Source organism: Trichosurus vulpecula, chromosome 5 (genome assembly GCF_011100635.1).
Source record: "Trichosurus vulpecula isolate mTriVul1 chromosome 5, mTriVul1.pri, whole genome shotgun sequence".
Classification (NCBI taxonomy): domain Eukaryota; kingdom Metazoa; phylum Chordata; class Mammalia; order Diprotodontia; family Phalangeridae; genus Trichosurus; species Trichosurus vulpecula.
Window position 1 is genome coordinate 178288621 of NC_050577.1, and position 19846 is coordinate 178308466.

The 19846-nt window shown below is 39.2% G+C and overlaps 1 protein-coding gene across 1 annotated transcript in view; it reads right to left on the bottom strand.

Annotated features, from left to right (window-relative positions):
* Positions 1–17020, bottom strand: part of RASSF8 (Ras association domain family member 8) — a 120459-nt gene extending 103439 nt beyond the window's left edge. Inside the window, exon 1 of the mRNA XM_036759771.1 lies at positions 16214–17020. The gene's annotated coding sequence lies outside the window, so the exon portion shown is untranslated. The remainder of the gene's footprint in view (positions 1–16213) is intronic.
* Between the last annotated feature and the right edge of the window lie 2826 nt (positions 17021–19846).

Below are 19846 nucleotides of genomic sequence, written 5' to 3' on the forward strand. Positions count from 1 at the left end.
AGTCACTTAAGAGAAGTCACCCTGTTTGCCTCAGTTTCCCCATTTTTAAAAATAAGCTAGAGAAAGACATGGCAAATCATTCTGGTATCTTTGCCAAAAAAACCCAAAAACCCAAATGGGGTCATGAAGAGCTGGACACAACTGAAAAATGACCAAATATGACCTTATAAATAACGAACTTAATCATAAGTAGCTGGTGAAAAAAACTGCATCATTTTAAGCGAAATTTTAAAACATGAAACTGATTTCAATGATTTTCAGGATTTTGTAAATAATAATGTGGAATCAGTCCATTTTCAGTCCTTGTGATTATATGAAAAGCTAAAAAGATAGTGCACACTGCTGCAATCAGCAGTGCTAAAGCTGAAAGTGGTTTCAGTTTAATCAATATAATTTAGACGAGGGCGAGAAATCATTTAACAGTAGATCACATTATATTTTGTGACAATAAATTTATTGGGAAAAGAGTTAGTGGATTGGGATGCATCTCCATTAATCAAATCATGGTTGAACTGCAACCATAGGTTGGCTACGGATACAAGAGTCCAGCAAAAAAAATCAATGAAAGCATTGTGTGAGAATCAATTGGCTATATGGAATTTACAATAGAGTGCTGTATGTTTTATTACTTATAAATTGCATGCTACAAATCTTTCCTATCAATAAAACTTCAAGGAAACTTGCGTATATATACATATGTATCCATATTTACATGTATATGTGTACATCTATACATATACTGCTACGTGTGGTTGTCATTTTTGTTCAGTCATGTCCAACTTCCCATGACCCATTGGGGGTTTTATTGGCAGAGATACTAGAGTGGTTTGCCTCTCTTTCTCTAGCTCATTTTACAGATAAGGAACTGAGGCAAAAAGAGTTACATGACTTGCCTAGGGTCATACAGTTAGTAAGTTAGTAATTTCATAAAGCTGTTTCCCTGATTCTGATCCCAGTGCTCCATCCACTGGGCCACCTAGCCCGTACATCTAGATCTAGATACACACACTAGATCCCCCACCCCTGCAGCTGATTGTTAAACATTTACCAGCTTATCAATCCAACTAGCTATATTATTGAATCCTCCTTTTTGAAAAGGCATTTGATTCAGCAATTATTAGATATAACTCAGTGACTGCTGCTTTTTACCTGCACAGTGAGATTCCTTGTAAAATTCCAAATGCGTTCAGTGGGACACTACTAGAATATCTACAAGTAGTCAGTTCAGCACAGCTCAGTATGTGAAGCAGAAAGACACTAGTTAGTACAGTTAGAGAATAATGCTAGTGACAAGCTGGTGGCAGGTTGGATTACCTTATAAGACAGCTCACTCCCTTCTATATTCTTGGGGTCGTTAACTCTAGCCATCTTTCAAACTCTGGCCATCATTCACAAAATACACAACCACTGCTCTGCATTGGTACAAATTCATCACTATTCCTAGGAAGCTGCTCAACAATGTAGAGCAGAAGTGAAGGTAAATTGTCATTCAATAATCCCATGAAAATTCCCACGTTCCCATGTCTGAAGTCTCAACCTCCCAGGAAAATATAATAGTAATATAGAATAGTAATATTATAGTAATGTATTATATAATAATAATAGCAATACAAAAATAATATAATACTTTACCATGTGTAAGTCCTATCAACGTATGTTTATGACTGTCTTGTATTTAAGCATTCTCTTGTAGTAGAACAAATGAATAGCTGTGTTATTTCACTGTTATGTTGAGTACCTTTCTTATCCCTTTTGGAGAGGCCCTGGACATTAATCATATCTAAGCTTTCTGTGATTCTCCTGGGGTTCCAGGTAACGGGGTTTAAAGAGTCAAAGAAATTGAGGAAAAGAGATTATGAACCCATCTCTGTCTCTCTCTTTCTCTTTGGTGAGGCTAGGCTCACCCAAGAATCCAGCGCTCAGAGCACTGGCCCCTTTGTGGGAGATGGCATTTGCAGTTTCCAGGCCAGCACCAGGTCTACCGTCACATAAAAAAATTTCATATTTAATACAGTTTGCTCCTAAAAGTTTTGGTGCCATATTAAGCTTAACTGCACCAAGATTTTGGGGGCATGGTATGTTAGAAGGGAAAATATTGCTAACAAAGTCTTCTCAGATTCTCTATTCACTGTATGAGAAGTAACAAGGTTCTGCAGAAGACACAAGGCTGCCGAGGGACTCAAAAGCCTGAACCTCTAATCCCAGCATTCTACCACTAACCAGTTATGTGACCAGAGGCAAGTTGCCAACCTCTCCAAGATTCCCTTTCCTCATCTAGACTCTACATTCTAGAGCAGACATGCACAACCTGTAAACTTTTTTGGGCTGCAAGTAAATTAGACTATAGATGGACTGATGATGGTTGGCTGCCACAGGTCACATGACAAATAGGAGAGAGTTCATAGTGACAACCCTGTGGTGCCGGCCATGTGTTGTACAGGTATGAAAATACCATCTTCCAGTCTAACTCAAAAGGCTCTTCTAAGGATTAAATAAAACATGTGAAAGTATCCTGTAAAACTGCACAAAACATGTAAAATATAAGAAGTTATAATTTCAAAAGAAAAGGTTGAAAATTGGGCAGATTAACTAAAAAATATGATCATATTTACATAGAAAATTATCACAAGAACCTATCCTGAGATCAAAAGTACCTGGGATTTTCCTTTAACAGATGCTCTCAAAAAGCTGTCCCTTAGAATTAGGGTTCCTACCTTTTACCCTGGTTGGCCTGAGAGAAGCAACTCAAATATAAGACCACCTTAACAAAGTATGTCATATTAAATTGATCAGAGTCCAAAGACAAAGTTACAGTCTGGTGAAACCTACCAATCCTGTCTCAGAATGTTTTTAAATGCATTTTCTTCCTATCCATATCCACAGACCCCCTGAAATCTAGGGGTCAGTGGATCCCACGCTAAGAATCGCAGCTCTAAGGAAAATGGTTAATATTGACTTTTGATTATCCCTGCTGACACTTCCCAGACATGTAATTAATATAAATAAAATGCTTTGGCTAGGGAGTATGAAAAGGTGGTTAAAGAGAAGGGAAACCAGATTACCTCTGACCTTCCCCTTTTACATCTGCCTCTCTCTCTCAACTTTCTCATCTCTTAACTGGGAAAATTAAGGCCCTTTGCTACGATCTCCTCTTCATCTCAAAAACCCCTAACATTTTCTCTATTATCCTCTATACTCTCACCTACTTTCACCAAGCTTTGATAATAATGTGGCCCTTCTCCATACCAATGTCAGCCTATAAGTCCCTTTGATTCCATTTTTCCCCATCTTCCAAATCAACTTCCTCAATCTCTAATCTAAAAACTCTATCTATTGATTCTTTTCCTACTGCCTTCAAGCAGGCCCTTTTCCCCATTCTTAAAAAAACATAACAAAACAAAAAAAACCTATCCATACCCTCAAGCTCATCCTTATCTGTCCCTTTTCTCTGCAAACTCTTTATTCCTAGGCTCCAGATTTTTTTTTCTCTCAGTCCTCAATTCTTTGGAACATGGCTTAAGACATCACTCAACTGAAATCACTTTCTACAGTTACCAGTGATGTTAATTACCAAATCAGATGACCTTCCCTCTTTCTACTTGATCCTACTGACAACTCTCTCTTCCTAAGTGCTCTTGCCAGAGATTTTGAAATGTTTTACTCTCCTAGAATTCCACCTTGATTTGTGATGACTCCTCAGTCTCTTTTGCTGGTTCACCACACCCCTTAACTGTGGATGCTCCCCAAGGCTGTGTCCTGGGCCCTCTTCTCTTTCTTGACTCTCAGTGACTTTATCAGGTCCATGGATTTAATTATATCTATGCAGGTGGTATGCAGCCTCTCATCCATCTTTCCTTCCACATCACTAATTACTCATTGGACATTTCAAATTGGATGTGTTAGTTATCTCAAACTCACTATGTCTAAAAACAGAAGCCATTATCCCATCCCACCCCACCTCACTACTATTCTGAATTTCCCTATTTCTGTTGAAAAGCTCATAATCTCAGCATAAAGCATTATTCTCTACTACTCACTCACCTCACATATCCAGTCAGTTGTCCATTTCCTACAATTTCTATCCCTACTTTCCCATATCCAACCACTTTTTTTCTATTCACATAGACATCACTTTAGTTCAGGCCTTCATCACTTCACATTTAGACTATTGCCATGGCAGTGGCCTTCTTACTGGTCTCCCTGACTCAAGTCTCTTACCACTCCAGTTTATCCTCCCCCAACTATCAAAGTGATTTTTAAGGGCAGACTTGACCATGACCCTACCCTAGTCTATAAACTTTTGGGGGTTCTCTATTGACTATATATCACACACCCCCATCCCCACCCCCAAGATCTTTGATCTAGCCAGATTGGCTTTCTCTTGGTTCCCCCACGCATGGCATTCCCCATCCATGTCTTTGAGCAAGACATCCACCTGCCACGCCTGAGGGATGACTATACGCCCTCTTCACTTCCGCTTCATTAGGATCTCTATCTTTCCTTCAAAAACACAGTGGCTCAAGTACCACACCTTCTACACGAAGTCTTGCTTGGTGTCCTCCCAACTTCTAGAGCCCTCCTCCTGCCTAATTACTTTGTTTTTATTTATATTTATTATCTTTTAATTTATTTTGCATATCTACTCATCTCCCCCAATTAAATGCAAGCTACTTGAAAGCAGGGATTGTTCTTTGTATTTTGTTTCTCCAGTGCCTACCACGTAGGTATTTAATAAATCCTTGTTGATCAGATTTATCTCCCTCTCCCCACCAAGCATAAGAATAGCAGTGTCACAAAGGACATCATGCCCCCTTCAGTTCAACTGGGCAAATAATAAGTGGGTGGAGGAAGGGGCATAAGATCTGTTCACTATTCCCTCTCTACCACACAATATATCCCCATGCAAGATTTTCCCATTTAAACAATATCATCAAAGTTGGTCAGGTTCCCAGTTTAGCCCTCCAACAATTTACTCATCCCACAATTATCTGAAAGACCACCACAAATACTCACTTAGAATTTTTAGTATTAACAGTGCTATCATAGTAATGTAATTCAGTTACATGATGGGTTAAATTGGCTGGCCTAGATCCCAAGCACCACTTTAAAACATTGTTTCTCTGGGAAGATGAGCTCAAAATTCTAAACAACCTATTTCCAAACAGACTTCTTATAAAACACAGCTTGCAAACTGAGGACTTGTATATATAGATGATCAACTTCCTGCTTTGACCATGGAAGCTTTAAAGCACCAGTCTTGCTTTCTTTCCCTTCCTCATTGCCAACACATTAAAAGCCACCTTCTCTTATTACACATAAAACATAATTTTGATATTAGACAAAACAAAATTAAAAAGGCAAATATACTATAAAATGAATTGTGCTGCAGTCCAAAACCAAATAAAGGATGTATGATTTATCTGCATTTTGAAATTTAACACAATTGTAACCTTTGATTACAGTGGATAATTTAGAGTTGAACAGAAACTTAAGTCTTAGCAGAAGTCCAGTCAGCTGGCTGAACATTTACTGGTCATAACCAATTTAGTTCATTTAGATGGATGGAACATATTACATTCATTATCAGTTCACAAACTGAATGTTATTTTTAATTTTGTTCATTCTTTTTAGCCAATTAAAAAAAACAAAAGCACCTCATCAATCAATCAAGCATTTATTATGTGATTACTGCAGAAAAAGCACACAGCAAAGGTAACACAGAGGATAGAGCACTGGGGCTGAAGTCAGGAATGCTCATCTTCCTGAGTTCAAATATAGCTTCAGATATTTACTAGCTGTGTGACCCTGGGCAAGTTACTTCACCTTGTTTGCCTCAGTTTACTTATCTGTAAAATGAGCTGCAGAAGGAAATGGCAAACCCCACACGGGGTCACAAAGAGTCAGACACCAACTAAAACAATTTAGCAACTGAAATGAAGACAACAAAAGAAAAAGCAAAAACAGTTCCAATGGTAGACATAATGTGTATATAAACATACATAAAGGCATATATAAAAGTTCATGTATATATGAATACACAAACCTATGTGTATGCTTATACACACACATACACAGAGTAGATGGAAAGTAACCTCAGAGGAGAATGAACTTCTGTTTGGTAGGGATCAGGAAGGAGGGTGGTACTTGAACTGGGTCAGGGAGAGAGGACATTCAAGATACAGAGGAAACAACTGCAAATGAAGAGACAGAAATGAGAAATGGAGCATCCTACGTGAGGAAAACCTAGTTAGCCAACATGACCAGACTATAACATGGACAGAGAGGAGTAATGTTTAAGAAGACTGTTAAGACCCAGAGGGGCCAATGCCAAAGGAGTTCATATTTGATCCCAGAACTAATAGAAAGCTACTGGAGTTCACTGAATAGGGGCGTGGCATGATCATACTTGTGCTTTAGGAAAAGCACTTCAGCAGCCGGGTGGAGGATGAAATGGAGCTGGAAGACACCAACTAGCACCAACTCAGTCTCTACCAGTCTTCAAAGGGGAAGCTTAAAAGTGGCAGAGTAGCTAAGTATTACAGAATTTCAGAGTGTAAAGGAATCTTAGAGTTCAGCTCGTTGACTAATAGAATGTCAGTGCCTAAAAATACCAAAGGGACCATTTAGAACAAGGGTGCTTAACTTTTCTGTGTCATAGAACCCACCCTTGGGCAGCCTGGTGAAATCTCAGAATGTTTTTAAAGGCATAACATAAAATATGTGAGATAACAAAGGAAAGCAATTATATTGAAATAAAATTATCAAAATATTTTAAATACTTTTAATTAAAATAATGTAAAGTACATATCACGGGAAGCACAATAAAGGCAAAGGGTGAAGAAAATGGATTATAAATAAGTAAGTTATGATCAAGTCTAAGGCCCTCATTTTATAAGTGAGAAAGCCCAAAGCAGTGAAGTGGTTGTTTCTGGTAACAAAATTCCTCTGAGTATCTAAATTGGGATTCAAACACAAAGCTCTTGCCACCAATTCCCAGCTGTCTTTGTATCACCCCAGGCTAACTCTCTGGGAGTGTAGCTTTTTAATCTCCCATTACGACTAACAGTTCTTTGCACAAAGTTAGTTCTTCGTAAATGGTTGTTGAGTGAATAGTGAACATAGCACACAAATTGCTTGTTACTTCTGGGGCTTAAGGAATCATTTATACTTTCTTTCCTGGGTACAATTCATGCCTGGATTAAGTTTCTGCGATTAAAAAGGTAGGTTGAGAGAAATGCAGTTTACACGTAAGACTTCATTTCAGAAAGAAACTTCTGGGACTAGAAGAAACTACATATAGGCAACATACTAACACCATCAGCAAAGGATTGAGGTAGATGGAGCAAGAAAATGTGGTGAAGAAAGTAATATATCATTAATACAAGAAAAATAAAGATGGGGTATGTAGGAGGTGGGGGTAATTTTCAAGAAGAGATAAAAAGAGACAAGATTAAGGATATACAGATGAGAGTGGAATTTGTTTGTTTATGTTTGATTAAAAGGGAGAATTTGTTCCTTCCCCAAACACCTTAAAGACAGGAGATACAGAATCCTCTCTCCCTCTCAAAAAAGAATCTTAAGGAAGTGAAATGGGAAGAGCCCCAGAGCCCTAGAGAGTTTTCTCTAAGAGCTATATTCAGGAAACTGTCATTGTTTTTTTCCAGGAAAACGTGGAGGGGTAGGGGAGGGCAAAATTGTACAGGGACTTTTAAAGACTCCAAAAATATTTTTAAATTACAATAATGTAAAGTACATACAACATAAAGCACAATAAATGGAAAGAGGAAAATAGATTATAAATAAGATCTTACTAATATGAAGTTGCTTTGATTTACCTCTTCAAAAATAATGAATATTAGATCGTCCTCATAATACTGTCAAATTTTACCTTCAAAGTGACAAGATACCCAAAGTTTCTTTGAGGGAATTTCAGCAACCAAATTCATTAGGCACGGAACGTAAATTACTAAAGGCTTTTCTCATTCATTGACTAGGAATAACAAATAATCATAGACTCTATGGACCATGGGAGAGATCATTTAATCCACTGGTTCTCAAAATGTAGTCCAGAGACTCCTGAGAGTCCCTGAGACACTTTCAGGAAGTCCTCAAGGTCAAAATTATTTTTATAATATTGCTAAGATCTTTTAATTTTGAATATGGTAAAAATCAATAGATACAACCCACATAAACAAAAGCTCTTAGCGAAGGGGGTGAGGGTGGGGTGCTTCTCAATGCTTTCTAAGACCATGAAAGAGGTCCTGAGACCAAAAAGTTTGAGAACCATTGATCTAACCAAACCTTCGTTTTACAGATAAGAAAACTGAGGCAAACAGCCAGGAAGTATCTGAGGCCAGATATGAAAACTTCATTTTACAAATTAATAAATTAAAGCCCAGAAATGTCTAGTGACTTGTGCAAAGTCACATCATAAAATTTTACAATCAGCCTTCACCACCATACACCAACAGCCTTCTCACCTCAGTAGATCCCTCCACCCTTCTTCTCATTGTCCTCCATTTTCAAGAAGGTCCAGGCCAGCTATATTCACTCTTTCATTTCCCTCTGGGTTCTGTTCCTGACTCTCCCACCTTCTTGGAGGGGAAAGTACCTTCTTTCCCCATCCCCTCATTTTCAGCTTTCTTTTATGTATCACCTTTCCCATTAGAACATTAATTCCTTGAGGGTAGCTACTGTCTTTTTGCTTCTATTTTTATTTCCAATGCTTAGTACAATGCCTGACACACATAGTAGATACTTAATAAGTGCTTGTGGATTTGAGTTGGCTAAGCCCATCCAGCCATTAAGAGAATTCAAGTTTCTATACTTTCTTATACATGTACACAAATCCAAGTTAACACTAAAATCTGGAGATTCCTTATATCACAAAGTTGTAATAATAATTATAGCTAGCATTTAAATAGTACTTTAGGTTTGCAAAGCACTTTTACATATGCTAGTGCATTTAATCCTCCCAAGAACCCTGAAGTAGGTACTATTATTATCCCCATTTTGCAAATGGGGAAACTGAGACACATAGAAATTAAATGACTTCTCCAGGATTGCATAGCTTACAAGTGTGTGGGGAAGAGAATTACACAGAATAAAATTAACAAAGTCAATATGAAAACATGTGATGTATTCCCACAATCTTTTCCAAAGTCTATTATTTTCACTCTACTTCTTCTAACAATTAGAGCCATACGAAAGTGGGATTGGTCACCTGAAGAGATTGTGGGAAGCTAGATGACCACCTGTCCAGTATGTTATAGTGAGGATTCTTTTCAGGTATGGGTTTGACTAGGTTGCAAGTGAGGGTCCTTCCAAGTCTGATTCTGTGATTCTTTGAGAACCACCAAAAGAAGAATCAATAATTAGGATAATGAATATTAAACCATGTAAAAAGCACAAATACTTTAACAATGCAAATATACATGTGAGAATTTAAACCATTTTGGGGGGAATTCAAATGATCAAAATTGCTACATCACAATAATCCTCTATAATTATTATCTAGATGATAAGTAAAAAAGAACAGAACATTTAGTTAGGACTGAATTTATCTGAGGTAGGTTGGGTACCCTTACGATCCCATCAGTGTAAGGAGCTATGATTAAAATTTCTTTTACCAAGGCAAACTATTAGCTCTCAACTAATAGTCTTACAGAGTTGCCTGGGGTACTGAGAAGTTAAAAGAATGGTCCAAAGTTTCAGGCAGTATGTATCAAAAGCAGGTTTTTTTTTTTTGTCCACTACTCCATGTTGCCTTTCTCCTGATAATAATAGATACCAGCCCGATTTATCCTATGTACACAAGGCCATCACCAGTCATCTTGACCTATATCTTGCCACTGGAATCTGATGACTCTGGAGGAGAGAGTGAGACTGATGACTCTGCACAGCTCTGCCTCACTCCAATCCAATTCACTCGCAAGTCAAGACATCACCCTCCTAATGTCATTGGTTCTCTTTGAGAATGAAGGTCGAACAACAACAATCCCATATACATCTTATTAGTACATGGTCATTGCATGTCATCTCCCCCATTAGACTGTGAGCTCCCTGAGAGCAGGTACTGTTTTTCTGTCTCTTTTGCCTCCATATCACCAGTGCTCAGCATAGCGTCTGGCCCACCAAGCACATAGTAGGAGTTTAATAAGTGCCAGATAAATGACTGAATGGAAGGGGTGGAAATTATAATTTTTTGACTGTCACTCATATCCCATGAAATATAAAGAATTCATTATGAAAATAAATATAGTGTCAGAGCCATGTTCAGAGGGTACTAGCCTAGAGATAAATAACAGTCAATCAATTAACAAGAAATTATTAAGCACCTCCATACCAGGTACTGCAATAGGATGCACATAAAAACTTAAATGAACAGTAATTGGCCTCAAGGAACTTACGTTCTATGAGAAAAGACAACATGTGCATATATAAATATAAATATAGATATAAAAGATATGAACTGCGTATATATTCACACTCTACATATGTATATCCTACACACATATGTACATACATACACAGAGGAAAAAAGCAAGAAGCGTTCCTTTTTCCCACTCCCAATCTGGCTTATACAGTAAAATCAGACTAAGATCAACACAAAAAAGCAGGCATTTTTGGAGTGAGGAGGCCCAGTTCCACTTCTATGTGAGGATGGAGGTTTGTAGGCTAATTGTGTCTATAAAAGCCTCAGGCAGTCTGTATGTCTTTTTTCTTTCTTTTCAATACGGAGACAGCACAGAAACTCACCTTCTCCTCTACCATCTGCCTCTGTAATCACTGCCCTATGCCAAGGCACCCCATTCATCATGCCCTAGGGAGTGATCTGTATAGAGCACTGACAAATTGTTAAAGGGGTCTACTGTATCTTCCAAGTTTCACTGAAACTGGATACATTTTTTTTAAAGGAATTAGCAATCATTCAAGGGATAGGGTAAAAATTCTGAAGGGGAGTTGATAAACTTTAAACTAAGCAACAAATACAAATGACATTAATAAACTCATTAAGTTGGTTAGGATTTAGGGATTCCAATGTCAAATGTTCATGTTTTCAAATAGACTAACATTTTGAATGATCAAAGTTGGAGTTGTGATCATGCATATATCAGCCAGTAACTCAACTAGCATTTATTAAAAGCATATGATGTGCCAGGCATTGTGTTAAGTGAGGAGGATACAAAGAAAATGGAAAAAAAAAAAAGTTCCTTCTCTCAAGAAGCTTACAATCTAATGGGGGAGATAACATGTAAACAAGTATGTATAATCAGGATAAATTGGGAGTAATCTCAGAGGGAAGACACAAAGACTGGAAAGACTTTTTGCAGAAGGTGGGACTTTAGCTAACAAACACCTGAAGAAAGCCAGCAAGTCAGAAGGTAGAGATGAGGAGGAAGAAAGTTCAAGGCGGGGAGGACTGATGATGGACAGTATGTCAATTGTCTTAGCCTCTAAAAACTGGCTGCCAAGTGATGAACTTCCAACTGCAGCAGCTCTTACCTACCATCTAAAAAGTTATAAAGGGGTCATCTTCTGCATTAGTGTGGAAATATGCACTTAAAAAAATTACAAATCCCTGATGTACTAAAGAACTATGTTTGTGATGCACAGTAAGTGTTCCGAAGTATTTGTTGAAATGAAACATACATACAATGCAGGAAAGAGAGCTTATGTTACTTTGGAAAGGTATAGTCTGACAGCCCCTCATCTTGCATTTACGAAGTGCCTATTACTTGTCAGGTACTATACTCTGGGGATACAAAAAAAAAAAAAAAAAGGAAACCACCACCACTAGCACAAAGACAAACAGCCCCTACTCTCAAAGAGCTCATAGTCTAAGTTTGACATGTCAGGAGACCTGATCTCAGATGCCACCTCAGAAACTTATTAGTTATGTGACCTTGAACAAGTCACTTCACCTCAGTGCCTTGGTTCCTTAATCTGTAAAATGAAGATACTATCTAACTCATAGGATTCTTGTGGCAAAAGTCCTTTATAAATTTTAAAACACTATGCAATGTGAGCCTATTAGTATCAATCACAAGAGCTTTACTTTCCTTATTCCTAGGAGGATCAAAATTTTGAGTCTTTGACATCTATTCTTCTCGTGTTGATGCCAGCACTAAAAACAAGGAATATATCTCTTCATAGGTAGCCCATTTAAAAATACCTCTCCTTTATAGTCATACCTGCTTTTCTATGATAAAAAGGATTGAATAGTTCTCTACTTTTATAAGATACTAAAACAGCTTAAATATCTTGTTTTAAAAGACTTAAAAGTCTTTAGAAGTAGAATTCTTTCTTCTGCTATCATTTTCTTTACTGCCTTCCTTTGAAGTCTGTCACTAAGCAATCAACAACAGCTAACATGTGTTATCATATGACAGTGTGTAAAATATGCCACAGTAAGACCTTTTCTTTTAGTAATTTTGGACTGTAAAAAGCAGCATAATTAATGATGTACTTAGGGAAAGGATTATCTACAAAAGAAAACAAGGGTAAGACTAATTAAAAGGTATCTCAATTTATAACTGTGCAGTTAATTTTCTGAATCAGTTCTTCCTCAAAATTTGCAAAATTATTTCATGTAATCTATGTCACTAGCAAAGAGTTAACATGCGAGAGTATCCATTTGGCCTTTGTATTAAGGGACAAAGATAAAAATGTCAAAGATGGCAACTCAGATGCAATAATTGCTTGTGCTGTTCACTTTCAGGAATGATATATTAAATGCTCTTTACATCCTGAGCTTTGATATCTACTTAGTATAGATGAGCATGTCAAGTGGGATAGGTAGATAATAATGAAAAAATGTAAAAGCTTGAGTCTGTCAAACTATGCTACATCCCCTACCCCCACCCTCACTGACCTTGAAATCATTTGAATGGGTTCTAACAATGCTTAGCTATACCATCCTAATACTCCAGAGTGGATGATGACAAGGCAATTATGCCTTGACTGATACAATGTCAAAGGAATTTCAATTACTTTAGCAAACAGATGTTTGCTCCCACCTTGCTGGCATTCACCTCCACAGCAATACAAGAATTGCCTTATTTCAAGGAAGGACAATTAAAAATGGCATTGAACTTGGAGTTAGATGACCTGGGTTCAGAGTCAGGTTCTACCACTTGCTATATACATGCCAATAGGTAAGTAACTTCCCATCTCTGGGTGTTACCAATTCACCATTTGCCTGATACAGTGAAAAGGATCACTGGCTCTGGAGCCAGAGGACCTGGGTCAAATCCTATCTGTAATGGCTACTACCTGTGTGATTTGCAGCAGATCACTTCAAGTCCCTGGAAACCAGGTTCCCTATCTGTCAAATGAGGAGACTGGACTAGATGGCCCCTGAGGTTCCTAGATCTATGTTCCTATATAGACCATAGAAGAGTTAGTCTAGATGACCTCTAAAATATGAACAAATTACATGTCTCAGCCTTAGTTTCTTCATTTGTAAAATGGGGATAAAATTAAAATTAACAAGTACCTATATACATATAGATAGACAGACAGATAAGACAGACAGACATAGATAGATGGTTTGGAAACCTTGTTCAGTAGCATCTGACTCTTTCTAATCCCATCTGGGGTTTTCTTGGCAAAGAAACTAGAGTAGTTTGCCATTTCCTTCTCTAGTTCATTTTAAAGATGAGGAAACAGGGAGGGGAGGATGGGGGTAAACAGGGTTAAATGATTTGCCCTGAGTCACAAAGCCAGTTAAGTGTCAAAGGCAGGATTTTGAATTCAGGTCTTCCTGACTTCAGGCCCTGTGCTCTCTCCACTGCACCACCTAGCTGCCCCTTAAAGTGCTATATAAATAGCTGTTACTATCGGCAAAGGGAGGCGGGGGAGGGGCACTATCAGTTTATGGGTCTATAAAATCCTAAAGAGCTAGCTGTGTGACCCTAAGCAAGACACTTCACTCTCTGCGCCTCAGTTGCCTCTTCTGTAAAGTGAAAGGACTGTACTCACTTCCTTTTCAGCTTTAAATCTATGATTCTATGGACTAATGATCAACTCTCAGGATGTTTGAGGCATCCATGACAAAAAGTTAGCCACTACTATACAGAGACAGCAAAGGCCATGCTCTACGCTACCTAAAAAATTTTGGCACCAAAAAAACAAATAAGTGAATGTACATGTGCACAAAAAAAATTTTTAAATCTGCAATTCCCAAATATTTATTGAATTTCATATTTCTTAGAAATAAAACAGGAAAAGCAACTCCAAACATTTTCTCTCCTCCTTTGAAATTTCAAAGGAGATATGTATGATAATAATGTATAGCTTTTACCTACAGCACTTTGAAGATTTATAGTGTAATTCAAACACACTAATCATTTCAACAAAATTCCTTCATTTACTGCCTCATATTTCTGTTCCAAGACTTGAAAAGCTTTTAACTAGATGATCCTATGAAAACTTCCCTCTTTATTATCATAATTGTACCTCTTACGTGACATTCCTGTTTTGAAAATCCTAGAAGGAAAGAAACTGAGAAAGGGAGAGATTTCCTTAAATCTGTATAAACTCCATTACAAACTGTATTCTCCCATGTGAGCTTTCAAAAAGAGTTATATTGTGAATTTACAAGTAACAGATGTAACTGTTACCTTCCCCTCTCCCAATCCCCCAAAATAATAAGATGAAAGTCGACATTATCAGAAGCTACAAAATTACAAAATTCATAGGTACCACTCCTCTCTTCCAAGGGAGGAGGAAAGGGCTCAGTTAAAAGGGGAAAGCAATTGATATTTACTTATCAAGATCTTTGCACTGACTGCTATTCATTTTATCCCGGCAAGGGTCCGAGATTATCTGAGGTACTAGGTAAACTGCATGGTATTTAGAATGCCATTCAGACACACCACACATTTCCCTCCCCTTCATACTATGCAGCAATTGTTAACATAATCCAATGCAAATTGAACAAATAAAAATCTCAGCCTGCTGGAGCCTTCTATCAGATTCCCTTTATAGAATGTTTTGTTTGTTTTATATTAAGCATGCCTCCTGGGGACAAAGTGGATCTAGTCAAAAGTCAAAAATTATAACGGCATATTGTAAAAAACGATACATGTAATGGCTGTCATAAAGCCTACTATTAAAAATGTTTTTTTTTTACTTAATACTTTAATTTTTCTCATGCTTTTTTCAAATCATACAATTAGAGCTTTTGCAGATAAGGAAACAGACCCAGAAAGAAAAAAGTGACTTGCCCAAGGTCACACGTGTAGGTAGCAAAGTGGCAAAGCCAGCTTTAGAACCAAGATCTCGTGACCTAGCGTTCTTTCCACTCCAGCACAATGTCTCCCCTACCTACTTTGACAGGTGTAAATCGCTACTAAAATGCTTACTATCTTCTCCCTGTCTCTATTCAAAAACGTAACATGCAATGCTGACCTGCATAGCCGAATTACTCAAAATACCATTTAATACGAAGAGAACGTAGTGGATGATTAGCTACACCAGGCGGTTCTACTAAACGAAAATGTAGTTTGTTTCTTTTTGGAAAAATCGACATAAAGAATCTACATATTCCACTCAGAGTATCCTCGGCTGTACCAAGCAAGGACCAAACCTCACCTAAATGTGTCATCTTGCTGTCTGCAATGTTCTATTTACCCTTTTAAATCCCATACGAATTTACTTTTAATCTCTCCTCTTCTACTCAGTAGGACTCAAGGCTGGGTGGGGCGTAGTACAGAAAGACAGATTATTTTTTTTAACAATGGACAACGAAACAAATTATCATTTGAGTGCAAGAAAAGTAGTAATACTCAACAACACGCCTTACGAGAGAAAAAATAAACCTGATTTCCGTTGGGAATAAAAATCCAAGAAGTGAAGAGTCCCATTCCTCAGTTAAGCAAAAAGTGGCCTCTAAACTCTCTCCAAGGACACTGGCTCAGGGTTAGGGGGTGGGGGGCGACCTTGTACTTTTCTCAGAAGTATGTGTGTGACCAAATTCGAAACGAAGTAAAAGAGAGAACGTGAGGAGAGAGGTGAAGAGAGGTGAGGGGAGGCAGAAATAGTAAAAGAAACAGAAGGTGGAGAAAGAGAAAAATGAGGGGGGCGGGGAAGAGAAGGAACCCGGAGAGGAAGCAGGAGGTTTGGAGAAAGAAAGAGGAGGAGGAAGAAGAGGAGGAGGGGTGGAAGGCCCATTAAGAAATCTTTAGAGCAAACTAAAGTTGATACCTACAGTTTTGCAACTGCAACGCCCCCGTAGGCTGCAGAATCGAGCCGAGTGAAGTCCTGTAGGGCAGCAGCGGAGCACCCAGGCTGCTGCAAAGCTCCCTTGATTGCCCGGCTGGCGGCGACGACTGGGGCACACCGGCACTCTTCCTCCTCCTCCTCCTCCTCCAGCTGCTGTTGCTCAGGCTCTGCTCCTCTCCAGCCAGCGAGTCCCCCTAAGACTGTAGCACCGGTTTCTCCTCTTCTCCGGGAGCAGAGGTGGGGACTTACAGGAGGGGAGTCCCACGAAGCACACACGCTTCACATCCACGGAATGTGTGTATGTGTGCGGAGGGAATCTGTGGTCCGTGAGTGGGGAAAAACCTCCCCACCACTACCTCCAGTCCCGCTGAAGCGAGGAGGACTAAACTACCCGAGCTGCTGCGGCGGCGGCAGCAGCAGCAGCAGCAGCAGCAGCAGCAGCGCAGTGGAGGGGAGGGGAGCAGCCGCCGCCGCCGCCGCTGTTTTGCAGCTGGGATCAAGCAAGGGGGCGGGAGGCAGAGTCTGCGTCTGTCTGGAACTCTGACTGTAGCTCTGGGGGCTGTGCACCAGCAACAGCCTCAGAGGGGCTGCGGAGCAGCGCGGCTCCTCCCCTTTGCCTTGCGCGCGCGCTTGTGTGTGTGTGTGTGTGTGTGTGCCCGCGCGCGCGTGTGCGTGTGTGAGTGTGTCAGTGTGAGTGTGTCTGTTTGTGTGTGCGCGCGCCCCCGCGCGCACCTCCTGCGGCCTTTCGCTCTCTGGTTACAGTAACTGCTTTCTGCCTCTCTCTTCCTATCCTCTGGGCCCTCTCTTTCTCTCTTTCCTTTGCCAGGAGATACATTGTAACGGAACTGGGACACCGGGCGCTGCATTGTGGGAGCTTTTAAAGCAGCAGCAGAAGAAGCCAATCACACCAACTCTTCCTCCACTTCCCCACCTCCCGGGCTTACACATACACACCTCTCATTTCAACTTTCTTCAAGCGTCTCTACTACGCACTCCTCGGCAGCTGAACCCCATAACCAAAATACATCCCCCCACCTTACACACCTCCCCACCCCCCCATCCCAGCCAAGTTCAAGTTTTCACCGCTGGGTCTCAAGCTGTGGCACCTCGCGAATAGAAGAGCCAGATTTCCCCGAAATGATGAATGTGATGATAAATGTCTTATTGAAACGCAGGAGAGCAAAATCTTCCAATCACCAGGGAGTTATTAAAACTTACCTCAAAATTAACTCCTGAATGCAGAAGACTTCTTCAACACATGTACAAATACTCACTTCCAAACCTCCTAGGACTGAATCTAAATTGTTTTTCATCTGGAATGACTATGATTCAGTTTTCGTCCTCTACAAACAGGCAATGAATGAGGCAGGAAGGAAAAACATACACGTACAAAGAATGAATCAGACATGAGTAACAAAAGTTCTGAGATAGAGAGGAATGTTATTTTTTTTCTTTCTTCTCACCAAGCTACCCTCTGAATGAGCAAAAATGCATGGGAAGAAAATGCTTATCATTAGAAGATTTGGATGTGCTATTGTTATTATTCACTGTTCTTTTTAAAAACATGTTGCAATCAACCAAATGTGAGATAATATATGTAAAATACTTTTCAAAACTTAAAGCCTAAATGTTAGCTATTATTATTGCTGTTGGTTGGAGGACCTCTAGTCAGAAATATCTGAGTTCAAGTTCTTTCTTAGGCATAATAGCTGTGTGACCTGGACAAAGTCACTCAACCTTTCTGCCTCAGTTTCCTCATCTGTAAAAAAAAAAAAAAGATGGAGGGGGAGATAATAATAGCACTTACCTCCCAGGGTTGTTGAAAAGATAAAATGAAATATTTGTAAAGCACTTTATCTTTTCTGCCAAATACTTTTTCTTCTAACTTTCCTATTTCTCTTAAAGGCATCACTATCCTTCTATATACCCAGACATAAAACCTAGGATTCACCCTTGACTCTTCTCTCTTTCACCCAGACATACAATCTGTTGCCAATAAATATTAGTTGTTATTAATATGTGCTATGCAGTGAGGCTCCCTGAGCTTATATTCTAGTGCAAGAGATAATAAAGTACTTTTGTAAGAGGGGGATGAAACAGTCTCACTCGGTTTTAACTTAAGAAACCTTAACTAAGTGAAAAGGCTTCTTAACCAATCAATCAATCATAAACTTTAAGATTAAGTGCAGAAAATCTTAGAAAGCCATTTGTTAAAGGGAAAGACACCAGAATAGAAGTCTGATTGGAGAATTGGCTGGGGAATTTGTTCCACTCCCTGCATTGGCCTGAACTGGGAGGAATTTTAGAAATTAGAACTTGTGACTTTTCAGCATGTTATTGAGGAGAAAATGCCTGGGAGAGGGATGGAGAGGCTTCAGCTCAGTCTTTATCTCTTTCCTCCCTTCCTCAATACCTTTCCCACCTTGGATTGGAAAAGGACCTTCTACTTCCCCAAAATCCAGAGGATATTGCACTTCCCATCAGTGTCCTAAAATTTATCCTAACTCAGCTGGTGACCATGTCTAGATTAGGTTGTGGTTGTTCAATTTTATCCAACTCTTCATGACCCCATTTGGGGTTTTCTTGGCAAAAATGCCATTTCCTTCTCCAGCTCATTTTACAGATGAGGAAAGTAAGGGAAATACAGTTAAGTGACTTGCCCAGGGTCATACAGCTAGTAAGCATCTAAGACCAGATTTGAGTTCAGGAAGATGAGCCTTCCTAACTCCAGACCTAGTGTTCTATTCACTGCACCACCTAGCTGCTCCCAGTTTTAGATTGGGTCTCAAGGACAAAGATGGATGCAGATTCATCATGCTTAAGGGAAACTTCTAGAGAAACCTAGAAATGAAAGAAACGGACTTCCAGCAATTAAGAGCTAAGTTTGAGCTCTCTTTCAGACTCTGTATGAACTTGAGAATCTGTCACAGACTTTTGGTGAGATGTTTTATACTATCTATGCTTATTCTGCCACTTTAATGACCTCATCAGTTCCCATGGATTCAATTATCATCTCAATGCAGATATTGCTGAAATCTCCCCAACTGTCAATTATACATTTAGAACTGGATGTCCTATAGACTCAACATTTCCAAAGCTGAACTCATTGTCTTTTTTGCCAAATGCTCTTTCTTCCTAACTTTCCTATTACTCTTGAGGGCATCACTATCCTCCCACTTTTCCAGGCGTAAAACCTAGGAATCACCGTTGACTCTTCTCTTCCATTCAGACATACAATCTGTTGCCAAGCCCTGTCATTTCTACCTTTGCAAAATTTCCATTTCTCTCCTCTGACACTGGACCCACCCTGGTGCATGATGCCAGAACTATTGTAATAACCTGCTGATTGGTCCTTCTGCTTCATAACTTTGCCCATCCTTTTCATCTTTACTCAGCTGTCAAACTGATCTTTCTAAAGCACAGGTTTGACCACATCATAATCATACTCAATAAACTCCAGTGACTCCCTGTCACCTCTAGAATCAAATATAAAATGCTCTGTTTGGCATTCAAAACTCTTTATAACCTTATCCTCTCCTACTTGTCCAGTCTTCTTACACCCTACATGCTTTGCAACTCAGTGACTCTGGCCTCTGCTCTCCCTTACACAAGACTCTCC